The 14,529-nt window shown below is 31.4% G+C and overlaps 2 protein-coding genes across 11 annotated transcripts in view; one reads left to right on the top strand and one right to left on the bottom strand.

Annotated features, from left to right (window-relative positions):
* Window positions 1–14,529, top strand: part of LOC145259180 (solute carrier family 4 member 11-like) — a 533,927-nt gene that overhangs the window by 140,601 nt on the left and 378,797 nt on the right. For 2 of the 9 annotated variants that reach the window (XM_080116941.1, XM_080116945.1), the window contains exon 1: window positions 12,491–12,631. The exons of 5 other annotated variants lie outside the window; for them this stretch is intronic. The gene's annotated coding sequence lies outside the window, so the exon portion shown is untranslated. Of the gene's footprint in view, window positions 1–12,490; window positions 12,632–14,529 lie in introns of those variants that run through there. 2 more of the 9 variants (XM_080116948.1, XM_080116947.1) reach the window with 2 other exon arrangements.
* Window positions 1–14,529, bottom strand: part of LOC145259183 (uncharacterized) — a 375,138-nt gene that overhangs the window by 289,410 nt on the left and 71,199 nt on the right. The gene's annotated exons all lie outside the window — the stretch shown is intronic.

Raw genomic sequence — 14,529 nt, 5'->3', positions numbered from 1 at the left:
TGTAAAATTCTTTTGTTAATCTCAGCATCGATATTGCCATGTATACGGATGATACGACTAACCTCAGCTGATGAAATCATCTCCAACACCATCACTTTGCCGCCACCACTTAAGGGTTTTTTGACATTTTGAGAAGACAGGGCTTCACTTGTTCTACGGCGTTCGTAAGTTTTGCCGTTATAACAAAAAAACTTGCACTCGTCGTTGAAATGATCTGTACGTCAATCCAAATAACGTTATCTTACATAATTCGGGTATATTCTTTGGTCTCGCTTTGCAACGATTGACTTTGGGGCTGGAATACTTGCATGCAATCCTGCAATTTTTGATCAACCGTTTTCCCTGAGATCTTATTATGTGTCCCTTCGTTATATTTACAGACAATTGATGTAGTTGTTTCAAAACGTTTTTTGCAGATATTCGATCTTCTCTTTGCGATGTTCTTGGAGATCTGCCAGTTTTTCATTTGCATCTAACATTTTATCAGTTATTTTATACTTTCTGGTTACACTTTTAGAGTGATTAAAAATATCATAAATTTCTGAAATTTACCTTTCTTGATAGTTTGCAATATGGAGATTTTTTTCCAAAAGCGATCGTTTTTCGTGTAGAATTTGTCATATTGCTTAAAAGTTATAATCATGAATAAATTTTTACTTAATATTGAAAAGTTCCGTCAAGTTTTTTAACAATGTGAATGAAAAGTTTTCGCAAATTATTAAAATCGTTCCTTAACTTTTGTGTACTAACCCCAAGTCCTGTGATAATACGAAAAATAAAGCGATTATTTATGGTCTTATGATTTGGGCAATTGGACTTTGGGGTCAGTGGTAAAAAATTTAGTTAACTGCTTTAAAACAATTAGAATGGCCCGGAAACGGATATTTTTACGTTAAATTTATGAATTTAGGAAATTTGGGTAACAGAAAAAAGCAACGAAAGAAAGGGCAACGGGAAAAGGGCCATTTAGGTCAGCTAGGAAAAAAGGGCAATTGTTGAATAATTATCGATTAAAAATAAATTTTAGAACAGTTGTATTGTTTTAAGAAGAGACCTTCCATCCCCCATTCCAATTAAAATAAATATTTATATACTAATTGTTCTGTTCTTGAACTCGGGAATTTTTCTGTTGAACTCAAAAACTCGAGAATCTGTACAGAATTTCGATCGGAGATTACAACGATCGAAACGTTAACAAAGTGTAGTATCTGTTCTAGTGCTACACTTCACTTATTCTCTCCTCGTTCAATGAAAGAGAAATCCTTCTCGTCTTGGGAAGGCCTCATGTTTTTACAAGCTTCTAGGCTTGACCTTTACTCCTGATCTGAAATCGAACACGTACATCAAATCTGTTGCCAAGGCCGCTGGGAAAATGGTGGAATCCTTTTATCGACCCAGTAGATATCTCACTGCTTATGCAATTTTCTATCTATATAAGAGCCAGGTGCGTCCAAGGATGGAGTACTGTTGCCACATCTGGGCAGGAGCTGCTAGAAAGGACTTGTCCTGCTTTGGTAGAGTTTAAAATAGACTTCGTAGCTTCGTAGATGTCCTTTTCTCTTCCCTGCAACCTCTATCTCACAGAAGAGATGTTGTGAGTTTGTCTCTGCTTTCTCGTTATTTTCATGGCAAGTGCTCGACTGAGCTTCAATCTATGCCCCACACTCGCCAAACTTTCACAAGAAACACTCATCAAGCTGAAAACACTATCAATAACCCCCCCACTCTTTCTCTGTGCCTAAACCTAAACATTCCATGAACAAAGTGAACAAAGCTTCTTTCTTTCTGCATGCCTGTGGAACTGTCTTCCGTTTTCCTGTGTTTCAGCAGACTACAATCTGATTGTCTTCAAGTCCAACGTAAACAAGTTTTTGATGAGCTGTTCCACTTAAGTTAACAAATTTACAGAATTTCCATTACTAACGATTACTATATTGTCCAATTGACTGCTGTGCACTCTTAACCCTTATCCTTGAGTGATCTCTGGGCCTTGATAAGTGGTGATGCCTATGTAAAAAAAAAATAATACTCACATTAAAAAACGACCTTGTGTCTGACTTTACCCTCTAGAGGAGGCAAGTAAATAGGAGCACTCAACAAGAGAACAGTAGTACGAAGCGTGTTCATAACTTATAAAAATCGGGTTTATTTGGTTTTTAAGAAACCTTAATATTTTAGTTATTTTTTTTTAATTATAATTTCGGGGAGGGGTAGCAGCTTTTTCAAAAACTCTTGAACAACAAACTATTTTCAATCGATGTTTATTCAATAATTGCCCTACGCTACTAACCCTCTATCCTAAATTCTAAAGTAATTTTGTTTTTAGTGGGTTCACAAATATCGCCCCAAAAAGTAGATTATCATGGCGGGGAGGGGGTACTTTTAAATGTAGATATAAACTATTTTTAATTTGACAAACTTGTAAATGTCGCCCCAAAAAGTAGATTATCATGGCGGGGGGGGTACTTTTAAATGTAGATATAATTTATTTTTAATTTGACAAACTTGTAAATGTTTTCCCTTCATGTATTTTATCCAAGACTTTGATAAATTTACTGTGAAATATTCAGGTATAATTTTTACTTTTTAGGAATCGAGAAAGATAAAATAAAACATTAGCAATTTCAGAGGACACGGTGATTAGACAAAGCGGCTCCAAGAAAATAAAACTTGCCCATTCGTTTGAAATCTTTTAACTGTAAACTCTCTGAGAAGCGTCATCTAGACATTTGGCCAGTAGATGCGGAAAAATACTTGAACATTTGATCGGGCTTCAGACGCCGTAGGAATCTCTGATTCTAAGCATAAGTAAATGATACAGGCCGAATCAAAAGAAATTTGATGCTATAAGTTTTTCACACGGAAGCATGAAAATTCACGAATTCATTTCAAATTCAATTCAAAGCTAAGGTTTTTTTCAATACGTTTTGTCCATTCTTTGTCATATTTGTCAATGCTGAGTGAGGGAGCAGACAAAAAACTACGGAAAAAAAAAACAATTGGACAAAAGCATAAACCCATAAAATAAATAAATTAAGCATAAACCCATAAAATAAATAAATTAAGCATAAACCCATAAAATAAATAAATTAAGCATAAACCCATAAAATAAATAAATTAAGCATAAACCCATAAAATAAATAAATTAAGCATAAACCCATAAAATAAATAAATTAAGCATAAACCCATAAAATAAATAAATTAAGCATAAACCCATAAAATAAATAAATTAAGCATAAACCCATAAAATAAATAAATTAAGCATAAACCCATAAAATAAATAAATTAAGCATAAACCCATAAAATAAATAAATTAAGCATAAGCCCATAAAATAAATAAATTAAGCATAAGCCCATAAAATAAATAAATTAAGCATAAACCCATAAAATAAATAAATTAAGCATAAACCCATAAAATAAATAAATTAAGCATAAACCCATAAAATAAATAAATTAAGCATAAACCCATAAAATAAATAAATTAAGCATAAACCCATAAAATAAATAAATTAAGCATAAACCCATAAAATAAATAAATTAAATGTTAATAAACAAACTTTTTACATTCTATTTTTATTTAATTAGCAATAATGCTTGATATTATTTTTCTTGGCAAAATATTTCTTTAATTTTAAACAATTTTTTGATACCTTGTAAATAAACTGCAGTCGTGTAGAGATTAGCTAGTGAAGTTTCGCAAAGTTTCAAGTTGTGTTTTGTTTTGTTTTTTTACGCAAATAAAAATACATCTTATTTGGATGTTATGATCTACAGAAAATGTATATTTGTGAATTTTTGTGCATATATGTTTATATGCATTTGAATAAGATTCTCTTTGTGTGTTTATATATATATATATATATATATATATTTGAAAAGTGTTTATTTTTATATGTATAAATAAATGGCTTCTTTTTGCACACATTATACCAATATATTTAATTATTTTTGACCAATGAGAATAAAGACAAATCCCCCACCCCCAAAAAATCAATTATTTTATTTATTTATTTTTATCTATCTATTCATTTATTTATTTATTTATTTATTTTTCTTTCCTTTTATTAAGTCGAACCAAAATTGAATCCGAAAGGAGTTTTCCATTATATCAAAAAGGGGGGGGTAAAATGTTTTTAACTCCTAATGGGGTAGTTATTTATTCGCTACCCACCGCAGCAAAATGTGGCACAAGGTCGGAAGGGGGAGAACAGGCGAGCTCCCCTAAAGAAGGGGCACTCTCGCCTCAACAAAAATTGTCTGGGCACCCCGTCGGCATTGCCCGGTACGGGTGCCTCTGGCGACAAGCAATTAACTTGCCCCATCGAAAAGCCCAGTGGCAAGGCCTGGGAGGGTGAACCTCCTAGGTAGTACCAAGGCGGTGTACCGCAGTCCGACAGATGCTGGACCGGTTCCCGGCCCCTCACCTGTCGGACTGAGTGTCAAGAACGGATCCTTGACGAGTACGACTATCCTATCTACCTGCAGCCGAAGCCGCTAGGAGACACATCCCCTATCAGACGAACTAATGGGGATAGATATTTAATTGCTGCTCACCACAGCAATATGTGGCACAAGTCCGGAAGGTGGGGATCCAGCAGGCTCCCCTAAAGAAGGGGCACTCCTGCAATTGCAAAGATTGCCTGAGTAACCCCGTCGGCATTCCCCAGTTGGGGCGCCTCAGGCAGTAAGCAATAAACTTACTCCATCGGAAAACTCGGTGGCAAGGCCTGGGAGGGTGGACCTGCTAGGTATTACCCAGGCGGTGTACCTCAGTCTGAGAGGTGCTGGGCCGGTTTCCGGTCCCTAACCTGTCGGGCTTAGTGCCAAGTAACGGTTCCTTGACGAGTACTTCTACCCTGTCTCCCTGCAGCCGAAACCGCTAGGAGACACATCCCCATCAGACGAACTAATGGGGGGTAGAGATTTATTTGCTGCCCACCTCAGCAAAATGTGGCACAAGGCTGGAAGGTGGAGATCCAGCAGGCTCCTCTAAAGGAGGGGCACTCCTGCAATTGTAAAAATTGCCTGAGTAACTCCGTTGGCATTACCCGGTCGGGGCGCCTCAGGCAGTAAGCAATGTTTTGTTTTTTTACGCAAATAAAAAAATTCCATCTTATTTGGATGTTATTATAATCTACAGAGTTTAGTTTTACTAATAATTCAAAAACAATGGAAAATTAAGCCTTAAAATATTAAAAGAATCGAAAATTGGCACAATTTTTCCGATTCCGATTAATCGTCCCAACAATAATATATATATATATATATATATATATATATATATATATATATATATATATATATATATATATATTAGGTTCGTCGTTAGTAACTATATCATGTTCATTTCCAAAAAATAAACATATCAGGTTGATGATGAATGGATTGCTGAGCGGCCTGGACAGAGATTTGTTTCGAAATTTTCGTTGGGCGAATTATCGCCATTTTGAGATCGTGAACAAACTCCGAATTTTGAGTAGCACAGACAAGGAAATAGAAATGAAGACATGAAGAATAATGAGATGCCTATGTTTAGCAAATTCAGTGTTATTAATTATGTTATTAATTATGTTATTAATTATGTTATTAATATTAAAAAAAGAAAGAAACGTAGCTTACTGATTATATTTCCAAAAATAAATGTAGGTTAACAATGTAAACATAAACAAAACTATTTTTTTAAAATCACTGCATTAAACGTACTTTCTTAATTTATAATATCGTTAGAACATAAAACGATAAATAGGGTTTGTTTATAAATAAATAAAGAACTTACTTAAAATAGTATCGTCTGGGACAATAAATGAGAAAGAATAGATTGTGCTTGTGAGTTACGTCTTGGGTCGGTACTCTTATATACATATTTTATGTGTTAAATATACAAGCATGCCGATGAAAACAAAGTAGCAACTCAAAGACAACATGAAGTACAACGTGAAATTTATTGTTCTATGAAATTCTGTCCATTAAAATGTATATAAGAAATGCAGGGAATGATTTTTGTTATAAACATTTAGACCACGAGAATATGTTCAACAAAATCCGTTTATAAAGATGTGTACGTATTAATGTATGTATGTGTATATATATATATATATATATATATATATATATATGTGTGTGTGTGTGTGTGTGTGTGTGTGTGTGTGTGTGTAAGTAGAGAAAAGTCTGACGTTCCAGCATAATGAGCGTGTGTGAGAGAGCACACACTACGTGTGATGTGTTCATAAAAATAGCCGTCAAACCAAGACGATTCATGGTGGTGGTGGTGGTGGGGGGTGCATCTGCCAAGTTCATCCAGAAGAAGAACTGAATTTTGCCAGTGCAGCTCATTTTTTAGTTACAATAGTAACGCCATTTTGTTTTTCTAAAAGGTAGACAACTCAAGTCTGAAAACACCGTCTACTGTGAGTCTATATAATTGTATTTGGGAAAGGGAGATAATGCTAAACGCTCTTCGAATGTCATCTATCTAATAGCCTTGTTCTATCATATGATATTTAATTCACTATGTGATCTACCATTAACCCTAACAAATCGCTAGGTCAAATATTTGGTCCATTATATATTCGAAGAACATCTAACGAGTTGTAAGAGTTACGGTTACGGTTGAATAATTAGTTATAGTTAGGGTTAGGTTTATCGTTAATGACTAGATCACATATTGGAATGTAAACAACTTGGTGTATCACATATTATATTAGAGACCATTCAGTAGATAATGTGTTGCAAAAGCTGAAAATGGTTATTCTTGAGAAAATCAACAAGAACTTGGCTTGTTAGTTAGCAAGAATAAAAATGGGTTTTAATCACAAATCGAACCAGCTCGAATAAAGACAAACAATTAAATGGACAAAAACATTTGTAACGACTAGTGTAACGAACGAAAGTCCCCCCTCTCTCTCGTCCTTGTGTTCTTTTTTTATTTCCTTTCTAACGTCACTCGTAAATCGCTCTATTTCAGTTTTTTTCTTTTGTTAACCTAATAGAAAAAGGACGAAGTCCATTTCTAATATTTATAATAATCTTGGTTCTTGGAGATCATGTTAGTATCAGACGTGGCTAACGTCAGTGGTTTGCAATTGATTCGAGCGAAAAGAATCGTAATGAGCACTGTCTTTTATAAACTCCGGACTAGTTGCTCTGCTAGCACAGGAGATTGTTTCTGATTGGACCAACCAGAAATGAAATTAAATGTGTGCACCAATCAATGCCCAGCTTAGAAGTCAGGCTCATATCCAAACATCATTAATGGCGGCTTGTTGGTGTTGCTGCAGTCCTAACTTCTTCACTTTCTTTTTAAGTACTGCTATCTTTTTTTTTTCGTAAATACATCGTTTTGCTTTTGGCGTCTTTTTTTTACCTCAAATTTGTTTCAAAAGTTCCGTTTTTTTTTTTTTTGGTTTTTCTTTTTTTTTAACTTTTACTTTTACCTTTTCAAATAGAAAAGCGTTTAGGTCGCTTTACTTACGATGAGATCCGTCTAAAGTGCGCTGCCATCTGGAAATTCGCCTTTTTTTTTATCTGTTTTGATTTTTATTTTAATTGTTCCTTTTTTTAAGAGAGACAGGTTTCTGCCCTTTTCTCAAAAGGGAGTAAATGAATCCGTTGATTTCCGCAACGACAAACACAAACTCGTCCACATTCTAAAGTCAACGTTCTGATATTAAATTTGCGATTGAGGCAAGTAAATACCGCCAGAATAGGGGGACAATCCTGGTAATGGAATTACCTAGGTTCACTTAATTTAGGTTATTACTATTTTTCTCTAAGTTATTAATTTAAATTTATTTATTTTATTTTGTTTATTTTTTTTCTCAATTCCGGACTTGATATTTTACGTTCCTACTATATTGTTTTGATTCTGTGTAAGTTTCGTATCTAATCATTATATTGGCGATTTACAATTATATCGGCATACTTATTTGTGTAATTTCAAAAAGCGTTTGTTTTTTGTTTTAATTTATTCCTGAAGGAGAAGACGGTAAGTGCTACTTTTTATTCAATGGTAGCTCAGTTTGCATTTTTTAATTTTGGATTTAATTTTTTTTTCTTTTTTATCTTTTCACTTCGTTCCAATCTATTTTGATTTACGGATATTTGTTAATTTTGACATTGTAAGGGAGGTAACTCTATTCGTTAAAATTTTAACCCTTCTGATTTATTCCAAAGGTTTAACCTAAGTGTGTTACAAGGCCTAATTTTCTGAGGTTGCTGTTGGCTCTAATTTTTTTCCGTATATCAATCGTGAGGATTTAAGGTCTTGAATACTTTTCCAATTATAAACATCCTATTTATAAGTATTCTATTTATAAATATTCTATTTAACCCAACTACGTTTTCCTCCAATGGAAGTAGAGGTCCAACTTGGTTTTTGAATTTAAACAAAAATATTATTTACTAATCTAGGAGTTTTCAGGTTTTATTGATCTAAACCAGTATTTATTAGTCCCCCATCTTTATTTCTATTATTGTGTTTCTAGTGTTGGGTTTATGTTTCTAATCTCTGTTAAGCTTCAGATTTGCGCAAAATATACTAAGGGTAAAATGTAAACATGAAACGAGAATTTACATGTGCAATACATAAAATAAGGATTTTAAGTGGAAGACCAGAGTTAAAATTGTGATAAATGGATCAAATCTAGAAAGCAAAGCGTTTTCTTGTTGGCATTTATTTAAAAGTAATAAAATCTAATGAACACGTATCGGGTTTTGTTGGATAAAAGTCTTCCTGCTGGAATTTCCTTTTAAAGTAATTAAATCTATGCAATATATAAAATATGTTTTATGTTCGCCGCTTGTTGCATAATTAACAGAATAAATCTGCAAAGCACATCAAAATGTTGCTGTAAATGAGTACTAATTCTGAGAACCGAAGTTTGTTTATGTGTAATAATGAGAAAGTGTAGTAGTAATCGTCGACGACGGCGGCGTCAAATTAAAAGAGTTAATAGTATTAGTTTATTGAGAAGGATAATGAAATAGTAAATAGTTCTTATCATGGGAACTAAAAAATAAAAAAATGAAAAATGACTGGAGAAGAAATAAAATAAACAAATATGTGGCCTATTGGGTGTGTTGGACAAGCGTGTTATTGTCATTTGTTATAAATTATGTAATCTATGCAAATGTGTCCGAATAATTTTTTTTTGTGGCTGTTTTATGCATTCCTTAAAGAAAGAATCCCAGAAGTGCATGTCGTAATTAAGTACTAATCCTGAGAAACGAAGTTTTTTTTTATATGTTGTGAGGTGAACGCGTCGGTGTCCTTGTTGTATTCAAACTAAAAAAAAGTTCCAATGTTAGTTTAGTAAGAATGGCAACGAATTAGTAATTATGCGTACAGGAAATAAAAAGACTTTTAAAAAATAACCATGGAGAAAAATAAATAAATAAATAAAATATGAGACCTAGTGAATTAAAACCATTTGCTTTTTGTATAGTACGCATTTACTGTATAAGTGATTTACAGAAATCCCGATAAATGTTTAAGAAGCTCAGACAATGTTGGCCAACGAACCCCTCAAAGTGCCGAAGGCTAGATACTATACCGTAATTGTGTTTGGCAATTTATGTGTGGGACTGACACCATTGAACATTTATACTAAACGTTCGTTAGGAAGAGGGGGGTGTTAATCCATAATATGGGAATAGTCAGAGTTCAGTCAATCGAGGTGAGCGGGATTATGTTGGGGAGACTTCATTAAATAGGTAGAGCATAGCAGAAAGATTATGTTATGTATACGTATGTAATAATCAGTTAATGACGATCAAAGCCCAGCAGCCGAAGAAAATGTAGGTTTAGCCCCGGTGTCAAGTGGTAGCGGTGAAAGCACTAAATAATGAAAGAGAAAAAAAGGGACTTCTTCCTCTGTAGATGTGAGGCACTTCTTCCTCTGTAGATGTAAGGCACTTCTTCCTCTGTAGATGTGGCGATTGTGATAGTGTTTCTCAACGGATATAATGTAACATTTAATAAATACGATTGAATGTGGCAGAAATAGTGATCGTAAGCTACTAAAGAAAGTGGCTGTCAGAGTAGATATAATACATTTGGGAATAAGACCTGTAGGCTAAAGAGCATAGCATGTATATATATAATTATATAAATAAAAAATATATATAATATATATGGGCATAAAATGTACATAATATATATAATATATATATATAATATATATGTACATAAAATGTATATATATATTTATACAATATATATATAATATATAATATATATTATATATAACATATATTTATATTAATATATATTTATATAATATATATATAACTAGCAAAAGTACCCGTCGTTGATTGGGTTAAAAAACAGCCTACAGAAAATGGACTCTAATTTATTCAAGTATGATAGGTTATGAAAAGGAAGGGTTGTAAAGAGATAGCTTCGAATTTGGGGGTATCAAAACCAAAGCAAAATATGATGAAAGTAAAAATAAAATAGATAAACCCCATAATTTATTATACCATACCTGTTCACACTGAAACACTTACCACAATATTCTGTGTTAAACTTTGTGACATATTTCCATTCTATGGAGATCGGGCGCGAACGAACACTCCATAATTTTATCATACCATATTTCTTCAAACTGAAACATAATTATCAAAGTATACTTATGCAGATAGATATGAAAAGTCTTTATTAAAGTTTGTGCCTATTACCATTATATGGAGGCCAGACGCGAACGCAGATCCCACAATTTTATTATGCCATCCGTATGTAAGTTAAAACATACCTATCAACGTATTCTTATGTACATCTATATAAAAACACTTATAAACGTTGTTTTAATTTTTTAAACTTTTCTTTCCATACTTTGTGGACCAGGCACGTACGCAGACCCAACAATTTTAATGAACCACCGTTCTGCAGGATCAAACATACCCATTCCTGTGTCTCGATACATCTTCTATCATTATATGTAATCAGTTTTTTAAAATAGTCAACCATGTAGGAGCCTATTCGTGACCACCCACACACACACACATTCAGATGTATATATAATATATAATTAATAAATATATAATATATATAATATATATTATATATATATATTATGTATATATAATATATAATTAATAAATATATAATATATATAATATATATATAATATATAAATATTATATATATAAATATAATATATATAAATATAATATGTACATAAATATAATATATATGTAAATATAATATATAAAATATATATATAATATATAATATACATAATATATATATATAAATTTATATATAAGATAAATATAGAATATATATATAAATATAATATTTATATATATAATATATATATATACAATATATAATATTATGTATATATAATAAATCAATATAATATATATAATATATATTACATAATATATAAAATATATAATATATATAATATATACCCGGTATTAAATATTACGTTAAATTCCTTTAAAAAAAAAATGAAGTAAACAAACGGAAAGGCGAGTATTATTTTTTTCTAAACAGTTCACTTCTTACCTAAAGTAAAAAAAAAGTCCACTAGCAGCGATCGAAACTAAAATCTAAAGACAGTGAGTAAAGTACGATAACCAATATGCTAGCTTGACACAATCCTTAAAAGTGTTTTTAAACCCACTTATTTTTGACATAATGTGTACGATTCACACATGCGCAGTCGTGAAACAGTTGACAAACAAATAAAAATCCAATGACCCCGGAGTACCAATTTTTCAATTTTTATGCCTTTACATCCCTTTTTTTTTCTAATAGAAAATCGATTGAAAAGTTTTCCATATATCTGAATACCTTATACAGTAAATTTCAAGTCTGTAGATAAAAAAATTGTTGAGTATATAGGTTAAGAAGTGTCCTCACGCACACATTCTCACTTTTTTTTCTTTTAGATATATAGATATATACTTTCTGTAAAATATAGTGTATTTAGTTTTAAAACTATCATTTTTTATTTATTTTCTTAGCTTTTTGCCGAAAATGCGGCATTTTGCTGAATACCAGACATTCACCTGCTATTTCGGAAACTTCAATCGAGAGGTGTTTTTAAGATTCTAACAATCCCTTTAAAAGCGTGTTTGTGTCTATGCGCGTTGTTACCGGTTCAATGTGTGACTTAGTGTCAAAAAAAAAAAAAAAAAGAAAAAGAAAAAACAGAAAACCTGAAGTCACAGTTAGCGAGAAAACAACGAGGCGATGTCATTGTTTCGGCTGAAATAACCCAGTATTAAAAAAAAAAAAATAAATAAAAAAAAAAAAAAAATAATAATAATAATAAACTTCCCTATCTTCTCGACGGTATCTCGTGAGGGTCAATAGAGCATCACAAATTCGTCAAATACAAGTGACGACCTTTTCAACCTCTTCTTCTCTTTCTTCCTTTTCTTCTTCGTCTTTACTTATGTTACCAATTTGAATTATTATTTACTTACAACAGAGGACACGACGCAACGCTACGTATTGCCTACGCTCGTTCAAACCTAACTCTTGGATATGCTGAAAGGCCACAGTGCGATCGGGACGAAGCACCTTCTTTGTCTAATTGCAGATGAGGCATAAACCATGGCTTATTAATTAGTTTGGTTTATTTCGATTTAGAAGTCAAACAGAAGATCGGGATCGAAGGTGAGGAAATTCTTTTCTATTTTATGTCTGTAAGAACAAAACAGAATCTTTATTTCGATTGTCAACTTATTCAGAGCTGGCATTACTTTTATGAATGTTTAATCTCTCCATTCGGTCGAACTTTGTTGCAGGCTTTTTATTTGTTCGTTTGTTTCTTTATTTGTTGTGGATTAATATATAAATTCAGACACAAAGTTAGCCAAACTTGGCTCATCCGGTAACGAATTGACGATTAAACACTGACTCATTCATTCGCGTAAATATATATAATATAATATAATATGATGCGTGTATATATATATATATATATATATATATATATATATATATATATATATATATATATATATATATATATAATGTGTGTGCGTATATATATATATATACACACACAATATCATATATATATATATATATATATATATATATACATAAAATACAATGCGTAATATATAAAATATAATGTGTATATATATATATATATATAATATAATGCATATATATAATATAATGCGCATATATATATATATATATATATATATATATATATATATATATATATATATATATATATATCATTATATTAGATCCTATCGAGATAATAAAAGGTTCACTGCAACTGCACTAGACAGAAAAATTAAAAAGCAAGAAAAATTGATGATAAAAATAAAAAGTTAATAAATTACAATATTTATTTATCCATCAAAATTTCGAAAATAATGATTTATTATAATTCCTTGTTTAATTTTTTCACGGACGAATAAATATTTTTATTCATTCAGTTTTTGTTTTCATCATTATATTAGACTTTTGCTCAATTAAAAACAGGCAAAATTTACAGCCGGTTGACTTAAAATGAGTATTTATGCTAAATTGATGGTTGTATATGGTTACGTTTGTGACATTTTTTTAAAATTAGATACTAATGCCTAGTAATACCTGACTGCATCGAACGGGTATCATAATACTTAGTTCGCTGCATCATATTATAACAAAAGTCCATGCAAACTTTTAGCCAAATTGACCCATTGGTTTATATATATATATATATATATATATATATATATATATATATATATATATATATATATATATATATATATATATGAGAGAGAGAGGGGGGTCATTTCCAGTCTTAAAAGAAAAAACATGTGTTCCAAAGCATATGTATGTTTTAAATTTCAATCAACACGATGGCTTTGTTTGGTTTTCCATTGATACCTTTGGTTTCATGGAAACATTGGAAACTTTTTCAAATTAATTCAACTTTACACCATACACGTCCAATCTTTTTTATGCACTACTCATTTATACGCGATAAAGGTTGCAAGGTAAACTGATTTGCATATTAGTTTTGAAAAAAATATATTCTATTAATTAACTGTTATTTGTTATCGTTTATTTTTTAATTAAATGATTCATTTGATTTTAGCATAAGAAATAATCCCGTTTCGAAATATTGTTTATGTCTGGGACAAATATTTTAGCATTTGCGTTCAAATGTTGCTTCCTTTAGAGGGACGAACTTCATTTTTAACAAGTTGTGATCTATTTATAAACTAAAAGACAAATTGGTTTCTTCTTTTTGTTTTCTTACCGGCTGCATTTACAAGAACAATTAATTTTTATCGAAATTAACAAGATATTAACGTTTATCAATAAATAGGAAACATTTTATTTTGCACGATTATAAATGACACGTTTATTATTTTTTTAATTATTTTTTCAATTATTTCAAATACATGTGTGTGTGTGTGTGTGTGTGTGTGTGTGTGTGTGTGTGTGTGTGTGTGTGTGTGTGTGTGTGTGTGTAGATACCTTCAGATCACTTATCTAGACTTATTTTATATCTTGGCGTGTTTTATCTTTTGCCGTTTACATGTTATCTATTAGTCTTT

This window comes from Euprymna scolopes, chromosome 34 (assembly GCF_053919585.1).
Source record: "Euprymna scolopes isolate OS-2025 chromosome 34, ASM5391958v1, whole genome shotgun sequence".
NCBI lineage: Eukaryota > Metazoa > Mollusca > Cephalopoda > Sepiida > Sepiolidae > Euprymna > Euprymna scolopes.
The sequence above is the reverse complement of the archived record's forward strand: the minus strand, read 5'-3'. Positions and strand labels throughout refer to the sequence as shown.